Genomic DNA, 11,123 nt, shown 5'->3' on the forward strand with positions numbered 1-11,123 from the left:
ACACAATTCGTTTCCATACAGACAGTGTATACTATGTGTATCCATTCAGACATTGATTTGTCTGAGGATCAGTATTATCGACACAATGGTAACATCCGTTTCTGTCACAACGATATACAGGGAGGTATCTATCTATTCTCTTGAATGACTCCAACACCCACTGCCTAGCGGGGTTGGTCACTCCTGGATGGTTCCTTGAAGGGTCCCAAACCGAGGAGAAGACAAAGGCCTTCCGGTTGTTGTCAAAGCCGTTAAAGACTTCCATGAAGGGAAGAATATTGTTTTGTCCTCTAGGGTTGTTGCATTTTTCCAGGCAGGGAGAGTAGGTGGAGAAGAAGACGATGCAGTCAGCAGCATTACGACCAGCATTGTTTATTAGTGCCCGCATTGGGCTGTTGTTACCACCACCCAAGAGACGGTACTCAGCATGGTCTGTTTTAGGAGGTCTGCCAGCCTGGACTATTCTAAGAGGTGTGGCTGCGATGAGCCGGTTTCCTGTGTAGACATTGTTACCATTAAGTTTGTCCTGGACATCCTGAGGTTGCACCCCTACATCAAAGATCGCTCTATTTTGGGTGCACTGCTGCTGGGTGAGTAAGACGGCCATGGCATACTGGCGTCCCCCCAGGCCGAACCTGAACAACAACAGGAGACAGAAGAGACAGAACACAGAGGATCAGAAACATTACACACAGACAGGAGACAGAAGAGACAGAACACAGAGGATCAGAAACATTACAAACACACAGGAGACAGAAGAGACAGAACACAGAGGATCAGAAACATTACAAACACACAGGAGACAGAAGAGACAGAACACAGAGGATCAGAAACATTACAAACACACAGGAGACAGAAGAGACAGAACACAGAGGATCAGAAACATTACAAACACACAGGAGACAGAAGAGACAGAACACAGAGGATCAGAAACATTACAAACACACAGGAGACAGAAGAGACAGAACACAGAGGATCAGAAACATTACAAACACACAGGAGACAGAAGAGACAGAACACAGAGGATCAGAAACATTACAAACACACAGGAGACAGAAGAGACAGAACACAGAGGATCAGAAACATTACAAACAGACAGGAGACAGAAGAGACAGAACACAGAGGATCAGAAACATTACAAACACACAGGAGACAGAAGAGACAGAACACAGAGGATCAGAAACATTACAAACACACAGGAGACAGAAGAGACAGAACACAGAGGATCAGAAACATTACAAACAGACAGAAGAGACAGAACACAGAGGATCAGAAACATTACAAACACACAGGAGACAGAAGAGACAGAACACAGAGGATCAGAAACATTACAAACACACAGGAGACAGAAGAGACAGAACACAGAGGATCAGAAACATTACAAACACACAGGAGACAGAAGAGACAGAACACAGAGGATCAGAAACATTACAAACAGACAGGAGACAGAAGAGACAGAACACAGAGGATCAGAAACATTACAAACACACAGGAGACAGAAGAGACAGAACACAGAGGATCAGAAACATTACAAACACACAGGAGACAGAAGAGACAGAACACAGAATCAGAAACACGGGTTCTTTCTGAAACATTAGAAACAGACAGGAGGAGGACACTCCTAACTTTTTGAATATATGAATATGTGCATAAATTATCACCACCATCACATGGACAAAGTTAAGAGAGGTCTGAGATAGTGCCCTCTGTAATTATTGGGACAGTAACACAATGTTGTTTTGGCTCTGTACTCCAGAACTTTGGATTTGAAATGATACAATGACTGACTATGAGGTTGAAGTTCAGAATGTCAGCTTTCATTTGAGGATACTTTCATCCGTATCAGGTAAACCATTTAGAAATTACAGCACTTTTTGGACGTAGTCCCCCCATTTTAGGGGACCAAAATTATTGGGACAAATTCACTTATGTGTATTAAAGTAGTCAAAAATTAAGTATTTAGTCCCATATTCTTGGCACGCAATGACTACATCAACCTTGTGACTTTTCAAACTTGGTGGATGCATTTGCTGTTTGTTTTGGTTATGTTTCAGATGATTTTGTGCCCATAGGAAATGAATGGTAAATAATGTATTGTGTCATTTTGGAGTCACTTTTATTGTAAATAAGAATTGAATATGTTTCTAAACACTTCTACATTAATGTGGATGCTACCATGATTATGGAAAACCCTGAATGAATCATGAATAACGATGAGTGAGAATGTTACCCATCATTATTCATACATGTGTTCCCCAAAAATGAAATGTTTCAAATAATGTCTAATGATTCAGTCTAACAGACATTTAGAAGTATTTAGATTATGAATGAACAGAGAAACACCCACCTTCTCATCTCTTGTACCACATTAGCCAAGACATCTGCATTGATAGCATCCACCTTGCCTCCAGGCCAGAGAGACAGCAGAAAGAGAAGGATAACTCCCCTCATAGCTACACACAGCTGAAACATACAGGAACACACTATATATACTGACATCTGAAACACACAGGAACACACTATATATACACACACAGCTGAAACACACTATATACACACAGCTGAAACACACAGGAACACACTATATACACACAGCTGAAACACACAGGAACACACTATATATACACACAGCTGAAACATACAGGAACACACTATATATACACACATCTGAAACACACAGGAACACACTATATATACACACAGCTGAAACACACAGGACCACACTATATATACACACAGCTGAAACACACAGGAACACACTATATATACACACACATCAGAACTACACTATATATACACATATCTGAAACACACAGGAACACAGTATAAATATATATATATATATATATACTGACAATACAAAACATTAAGAACACCTACTCCTTCCATCACATAGACTGACCATAGACTGACCATAGACTGACCATAGACTGACCATAGACTGACCATAGACTGAACAGTTGAATCCAGGTGAAAGCTATGATCCCTTAATTGTTGTCACCTGTTAAATCCACTTCAGTCAGTGTAGATGATGGGGAGGAGACAGGTTAAGGAAGGTTTTTTAAACCTGGAGACAATTGAGACATGGATTGTGTATGTGTGCCATTCAGATGGTGAAGTTCCTTTAAACGGGGCATGGTAGTAGGTGCCAGGCACACCGGTTTGAGTGTGTCATGAACTGCAACGCTGCTGGGTTTTTCACACTCAACAGTTTCCTGTGTCTATCAAGAATGGTCCACGACCCAAAGGACATCCAGCCAACTTGACACAACTGTGGGAAGCATTGGAGTCAACATTGGCCAGTATCCCTGTGGAACGCTGTGGAACGCTTTTTCCACCTTGTAGAGTCCACGCCCTGATGAAATGAGGCTGTTCTGAGGGTGAAATGTTAATGTAAATTCAGTGTACACTTTTCTTTTGTATGGAGTCTTGGAAATCCCAGCACAAGATGGGCTATAAAGTCCTAATAAAACAACATCAACAATTTTGATGATCAGTAAAGATAACATTAGATATAAGTCAAGTAGAATACACTTACAGAGATCGTAGATGGCTGTTTTATGTCCTCTAGATTGTAGATGGCTGGCTGATGTCCTCTAGATTGCAGATGGCTGCCTGATGTCTTCTATCCAAGACAAAACAGATGAAGGTTAACTCAAGTTATGGATAACATCTAAAACACACGTAGACATTTTCTTTATTACAAACAGCAGAACAACAGTCATCACATGTCGTTCAGAGAGAAGATACTAATTCACCAGGTACCTGTTGAAGGGTTGTTGCTGTGTCTATGTGAGCAGCGCTTTATAGTGGTTTTATGTGTTAATATTTATCCAGGGGAAGGGAGGGCAGAGGGAGGGACAGAAGCTGCTGGCATCATTACCATATTTATCCAGGGAGGGCAGAGAGAGAGACAGGTGATGCAATAGCTTTACTGGAAATAGACAGTTATTATTGACCTGGTCACAGCGTTGTTGTTAATTTCTTGCTAATTTCTTTTGATTTATGTTTTGTTTTATTCATATATTATCTCTTTCATACATCTGCAAATTACATTGGCTGTAAAGCCTAATGTCTCTGTCAATCCCAGAAGTTATTTTTATGTTTAATAGAAAATTGTTGATAAAAACATGACTGCCTTATGTACCTCCTACAAGTAAAATGCCATGTCTGCCATTTAGAAAAAAATAATATATACAGTGCCTTCAGAAAGTATTTCACATCTAAAATTTTCCCGGACACAGGCTAAGCCTCTAAAGTAACCCAAGTGTAGCATAGAATATGTATTACATTATATTTACACTTAATAGACAATGAACACATTTTAATTTGATTGGTGACAGCAATATTACAGACAAGACAAATTGTAGGCTTTAACATGGGACACAGCTTTTCAGAAACATCTAGATAAATACATTAGCTATATTGTCGCAAAAAGGATATTTTAATTATTTATCTTATAAATGTGGATCACATGTAGGCATATGTCATTAGATTGTAAGGATGTGAAGATAAAGTTGTGTTAGGTTTTAATTTCTGGTGCAATTCACCACTCAGAGTTGTAGCTGCAAAAGCACACCTACAGGTCACACAATGTATTTGTATCTTCAGACTAGACGGAGTCACATACCTTCCGATTTTGCAGAGTCAACTCCTTGTATTTCTGTGATTAACAATCAGTCTCTGTTGCTTGGCAACAACTGAGTCTGTTCCTCCTCTTGGTGTTATCGTGTTCCAGTCTGACTCCAGAACCTCTGATCTCTGTGCCTTTCACAAGTCTTGTTATCAGTCAGGAGAGGCCTTGAGATATTTTTATTTACATTTCTGTATTTAATTTTTGTTTAACTTAGCAACTTATTGGGGAGTACACATTTCTAGTCTACTGCAGTCCCCTAGATAATTACACTTTTCAAACACAAAGGGCTAAAATCTAACACCACTTTCTATCTCTATGAATACATAAGAACTATATATTCATACTAATAGCAGGGTATGTAATGATATTAAACATCCCTCATGGAATCATTCTTGCACTCAGCCTTTGTACTTTCCCTTTGCCCAAATACAATGCACATAGATCATTCCAACTAACCCCTAAACATGATAATTAGTACTGCTGGGCTACTGATACAATTAGAAACAGATGAAGATGGGCTCAAGTCAAATAGTCTCTAACAGATGTATTTAAGCTCTAAATAGTCATCCAACCAAAACAGTAAACATGCATTGATAATAACCAACGATTGGTTTCAACATCTTTTTATTTATTTAACTAGGCAAGTCAGTTAAGAACAAATTCTTATTTTCAATGATGGCCTAGGAACAGTGGGTTAACTGCCTTGTTCAGGGGCAGAACAACAGATTTTTACCTTGTCAGTTTGGGGATTTAATCTTGCAACATTTCGGTTACTTGTCCAACGCTCTAACCACTAGGCTACCTGCTGTCTATGAGCACGTAGTTCCTTTTGCATCCAAGAAAACAGAAGGTGAACTCCCACAGCGCTTTGGTTCCGACTTCAAGTTGCAGTTGGTGAGGAGCAGCTGCAGAAATTTCCAGTCAACTGTAGTCAAAAGTTCATGACCTTTGATCGCATGGTTGTTATAAAGATCATGCAGTCAGACAGTTTTTACACCCATAATGCAACACACTTTGAAAGGCGGTATCCAACGTTTCTCAACATCTTAACCAAAGCGATCAGTTCGAACGTGCTCACTAACGAGCCCACTAACGCGCCCACTGTGTTGCCTAGTCTACTAGGGAAGGACACGGTGCCCTGGTGTTGTGGTGCCCTGGTGTTGTCCTGGTGTTGTGGTGCCCTGGTGTTGTGTTGCCCTGGTGTTGTGTTGCCCTGGTGTTGTGGTGTCCTGGTGTTGTGGTGTCCTGGTGTTGTGGTGCCCTGGTGTTGTGTTGCCCTGGTGTTGTGGTGCCCTGGTGTTGTGGTGCCCTGGTGTTGTGGTGCCCTGGTGTTGTGGTGTCCTGGTGTTGTGGTGCCCTGGTGTTGTGTTGCCCTGGTGTTGTGTTGCCCTGGTGTTGTGGTGCCCTGGTGTTGTGGGGCCCCGGTGTTGTGTGGCCCCGGTGTTGTGGTGTCCTGGTGTTGTGGTTCCCCGGTGTTGTGTTGGCCCGGTGTTATGTTGCCCCGGTGTTGTGGTGCCCCGGTGTTGTGGTGCCCCGGTGTTGTGGTGCCCCGGTGTTGTGGTGCCCCGGTGTTGTGGTGCCCCGGTGTTATGTTGCCCCGGTGTTATGTTGCCCCGGTTTCTGGCTTACAGAGCATACTCTCCCCACTGAGCAGTAGACTGTATCATGGTGACATCCAGATGATCAAAGGACATCCACACCAAGGACGATAACATAAAAAAAAAAATATTTGTTCAAGTGAACAGTGTCCATACAACGTTAACTACAAAAACCCCTGGACAACGATAACGATGGCTGGCGTTTGGATCACATACAGAGTGATTTTTGAAATTTCCCTCCGACGATAAAACATTCACAACCAATCAAAAACGGTTTCATTTGAAGAATTCGAGGTTCTAGGTGTCCAAGGCTGCTCGGAGAGGAGGCAGAGTGTGGTAAGATTGCCTAAATAACTGGGCATGTGAGCATATTGGTGGCCACGTTAATGCCTTAATTTGCCTTGGCAGCAGCTAATGTGGATCCATAAGAAATACAAATACATGGGCCCCGATTCCGGCCCGAGTTAAGTTTGTGTAAATAGAACGTCATTCCCTTGTTATGCTCTTTCCTTCTATGCGTATTCTGGCCTTGAATTAAAGCATGAGAATAGCATAGTTATTTACCTGCTATTCGTTCGGGGAGGAGATCTAAGAAATTAAGTATCTGTAGAAACATGGTATTCCTTGACCTAATTCTCTCATAATTCCACCAACTTTACATGAGAGGAAACCATAAATAAGGTCGAGCGGTTTCCAAGTGGAAAAGGCAAACATCTACTTTCTTTTTCTGATGGAAATAACAGGATTCTCCACGCACTGTCATTTAAAAATTGATAAGAACTTTTGAAAATAACTATTGATAAGAGCTATTGATAAGAGCTATTGATAAGAGCTATTGAAAAGAGCAATTGGTAAGAGCTATTGATTAGATCTATTGATGAGAGCTTGGTAAATTAGTCATCTGTTTGGATAAGGGGATTGTAAATATAAACAACATTTGTTTTAGATCTACTGTACTGTACCAGTCAAAAGTTTGGACACACCTACTCATTCAAGGGGTTTTTCTTTATTTTTACTATTCTCTACATTGTAGAATAATAGCGAAGACATCAAAACTATGAAATAACACATATGGAATCATGTAGAAACCCCAAAAGTGTGAAACAAATCAAAATATATTTTATATTTGAGATTCTTCAAAGTAGCCACCTCTTGCCTTGATAACAGCTTTGTACACTCTCTCAACCAGCTTCATGAGGTAGTCACCTGGAATACATTTCAACTAACAGGTTTGCCTGCTTTGTTAAAAGTTAATTTGTCTAATTTCTTTCCTTCTTAATGCATTTGAGCCAATCAGTTGTTGTGACACGGTAGGGTTGGTATACAGAAGATAGCCCTATTTGGTAAAAGGCCAAGTCCATATTATGACAAGAACTGCTCAAATAACCAAAGAGAAACGACAGTCCATCATTACTTTAAGATATGAAGGTCAGTCAATCCAGAAAAATGTCAAGAGGTGTGTTGGGTCATTGACCTGTTGAAAAACAAATGATAGTCCCACTAAGCACAAACCAGATGGGATGGTGTATCGCTGCAGAATGCAGTGGTAGCCGTGCTGGTTAAGTGTGAATTCTAAATAAATCACAGACAGTGTCATCAGAAAAGCACCCCCACACCATCACACCTCCTCACCATGCTTCACGGTGGGAACCACACATGCGGAGATCACAGCGGTTCAATCAATCAATCAAATGTACTTATGAAGCCCTTCTTACATCAGCTGATGTCACAAAGTGCTGTACAGAATTCTTGCACAGGTCAGCACCCCAGGAGTAAAGGTCTGTTGGCTTTTCATAACCGATCATTGAGAGTATCTCTACTGCACCTTCTGTCTCTAGAGAGTTAAAAACAGCAGGTCTGGGACAAGATAGCACATCCAGTGAAAAGGTCAGGGTTCCATAGCCGCAGGTAGAACAGTTGAAACTGGAGCAGAAGCATGACCAGGTGGACTGGGAACAGAAAGGAGTCATCAGGCCAGGTAGTCCTGAGGCATGGTCCAAGGGCTCAAGTCCTGAGAGAGACAGCGCGAGTGAGTGAGTGAGTGAGTGAGTGAGTGAGTGAGTGAGTGAGTGAGTGAGTGAGTGAGTGAGTGAGTGAGTGAGTGAGTGAGTGAGTGAGTGAGTGAGTGAGTGAGTGAGTGAGTGAGTGAGTGAGTGAGTGAGTGAGTGAGTGAGTGTGACACAGGACACCGGATAAGACAGGAGAAATACTCCAGATATAACAGACTGACTCTAGCCCCCCGACACGTAAACTACTGCAGCATAAATACTGGAGGCTGAGACAGGAGGGGTAGCGAGACACTGTGGCCCCGTCTGACTATAACCCCGGACAGGGCCAAAGAGGCAGGATATAACCCCACCCACTTTGCCAAAGCACAGCCCCCACACCACTAGAGGGATATCTTCAACCACCAACTTACTATCCTGAGACAAGGCCGAGTATAGCCCACGATGATTTCCCCCACGGCACGAACCTGAGGGGGGTCACCAACCCGGACAGGAAGATCACGTCAGTGACTCCACCCACTCAAGTGATGCACCCCTCCTAGAGACGGCATGGAAGAGCACCAGTAAGCCAGTAACTCAGCCCCCGTAATTTTTTATTTTATTTTTATTTCACCTTTACTTAACCAGGTAGGCCAGTTGAGAACAAGTTCTCATTTACAACTGCGACCTGGCCAAGATAAAGCAAAGCAGTGCGATAAAAAACAACACAAAGTTACACATGGGATTAGCAAAAGTACAATCAATAACACAATAGAAAAATCTATATACAGTGTGTGCAAATGGAGTATAGTAGCGAAGTAATTACAATTTAGCAAATTAACACTGGTGATAGATGTGCAGATGATGATGTGCAAGTAGAAATACTGGTGTACAAAAGAGCAAAAAAGTTAATAAAAACAATATGGGGATGAGGTAGGTAGTTGGATGGGCAATTTACAGATGGGCTGTGTACAGCTGCAGCGATCGGTAAGCTGCTCAGATAGCTGATGCTTAAAGTTAGTGAGGGAGATATAAGTCTCCAACTTTTTGCAATTCGTTCCAGTCATTGGCAGCAGAGAACTGGAAGGAAAGGCTGTCAATGTGGGTGTTGGCTTTGGGGATGACCAGTGAGATATACCTGCTGGAGCGCGTGCTACGGGTGGGTGTTGTTATGGTGACCAGTGAGCTGAGATAAGGCGGAGCTTTACCTAGCAAAGACATATAGATGACCTGGAGCCAGTGGGTCTGGCGACAAATATGTAGCGAGGGCCAGCCGACGAGAGCATACAGGTCGCAGTGGTGGGTGGTATATGGGGCTTTGGTGACAAAATGGATGGCACTGTGATAGACTGCATCCAGTTTGCTTAGTAGAGTGTTGGAGGCTATTTTGTAAATGACATCGCCGAAGTCGAGGATCGATAGGATAGTTAGTTATACGAGGGTATGTTTGGCAGCGTGAGTGAAGGAGGCTTTGTTGCAAAATAGGAAGCCGATTCTAGATTTAATTTTGGATTGGAGATGCTTGATATGAGTCTGGAAGGAGAGTTTACAGTCTAGCCAGACACCTAGGTATTTGTAGTTGTCCACATATTCTAAGTCAGAACCGTCCAGAGTAGTGATGCTAGTTGAGCGGGCGGGTACGGGCAGTGATTGGTTGAAGAGCATGCGTTTTGTTATACTAGTGTTTAAGAGAAGTTGGAGGCCAAGGAAGGAGTGTTGTATGGCATTGAAGCTCGTTTGGAGGTTTGTTAACACAGTGTCCAAAGAAGGGCCAGATGTATACAGAATGGTGTTGTCTGCGTAGAAGTGGATCAAGGAATCACCCGCAGCAAGAGCGACATCATTGATATATACAGTGAGAAGTGTCGGCCCGAGAATTGAACCCTGTGGTACCCCCATAGAGACTGCCAGAGGTCCAGACAACAGGCCCTCCGATTTGACACACTGAAATCCGTCTGAGCGTTAGTTGGTGAACCAGGCGAGGCAGTCATTTGAGAAACCAAGGCTGTTGAGTCTGCCGATAACCTCTTACATCTAGACGTTCCGCTAGCGGAACACCACTCCAATATCCAATGATAGGGCGTGGCGCGAAATACAAACTCCTCGAAAATCCGAAAACTTCCATTTTTCAAACATATTACTATTTTACACCATTTTAAAGACAAGACTCTCCTTTATCTAACCACACTGTCCGATTTCAAAAAGGCTTCACAACGAAAGCAAAACATTAGATTATGTCAGCAGAGTACCCAGCCAGAAATAATCAGACACCCATTTTTCAAGCTAGCATATAATGTCACAAAAACCAAAACCACAGCTAAATGCAGCACTAACCTTTGATGATCTTCATCAGATGACACTCCTAGGACATTATGTTATACAATACATGTATGTTTTGTTCAATCAAGTACATATTTATATCAAAAAACAGCTTTTTACATTAGCATGTGACGTTCAGAACTAGCATTCCCACCGAACACTTCCGGTGAATTTACTAAATTACTCACGATAAACGTTCACAAAAAACATAACAATTATTTTAAGAATTATAGATACAGAACTCCTTTATGCAATCGCGGTGTCCAATTTTAATAAAATAGCTTTTCGGTGAAAGCACATTTTGCAATATTCTGAGTAGATAGCTCGCCATCACGGGCTAGCTAATTTGACACCCACCAAGTTTGGTACTCACCAAACTCAGATTTACTATAAGAAAAATTGGATTACCTTTGCTGTTCTTCGTCAGAATGCACTCCCAGGACTTCTACTTCAACAACAAATGTTGGTTTGGTTCCAAATAATCCATAGTTATATCCAAATAGCGGCGTTTTGTTCGTGCGTTCAAGACACTATCCGAAGGGTAACGAAGGGTGACGCGCGGACGCGTGTCGTGACAAAGAATGT

At 42.1% G+C, this 11,123-nt stretch overlaps 1 long non-coding RNA gene across 1 annotated transcript; it reads right to left on the reverse strand.

Moving 5' to 3' along the window:
- Positions 1 to 378: 378 nt before the first annotated feature.
- LOC106611396 (uncharacterized) lies at positions 379 to 5,556 on the reverse strand. The gene is made up of 5 exons (XR_014378759.1): positions 5,370 to 5,556; positions 4,631 to 4,767; positions 3,539 to 3,625; positions 2,348 to 2,463; positions 379 to 635 (listed from the first exon to the last, which is right to left on the reverse strand). It is a non-coding gene; the product is annotated as an uncharacterized LOC106611396 (long non-coding RNA).
- Between the last annotated feature and the right edge of the window lie 5,567 nt (positions 5,557 to 11,123).

The sequence above is a fragment of the Salmo salar genome, chromosome 09 (genome assembly GCF_965601325.2).
Source record: "Salmo salar chromosome 09, fSalSal1, whole genome shotgun sequence".
Lineage (NCBI taxonomy): Eukaryota > Metazoa > Chordata > Actinopteri > Salmoniformes > Salmonidae > Salmo > Salmo salar.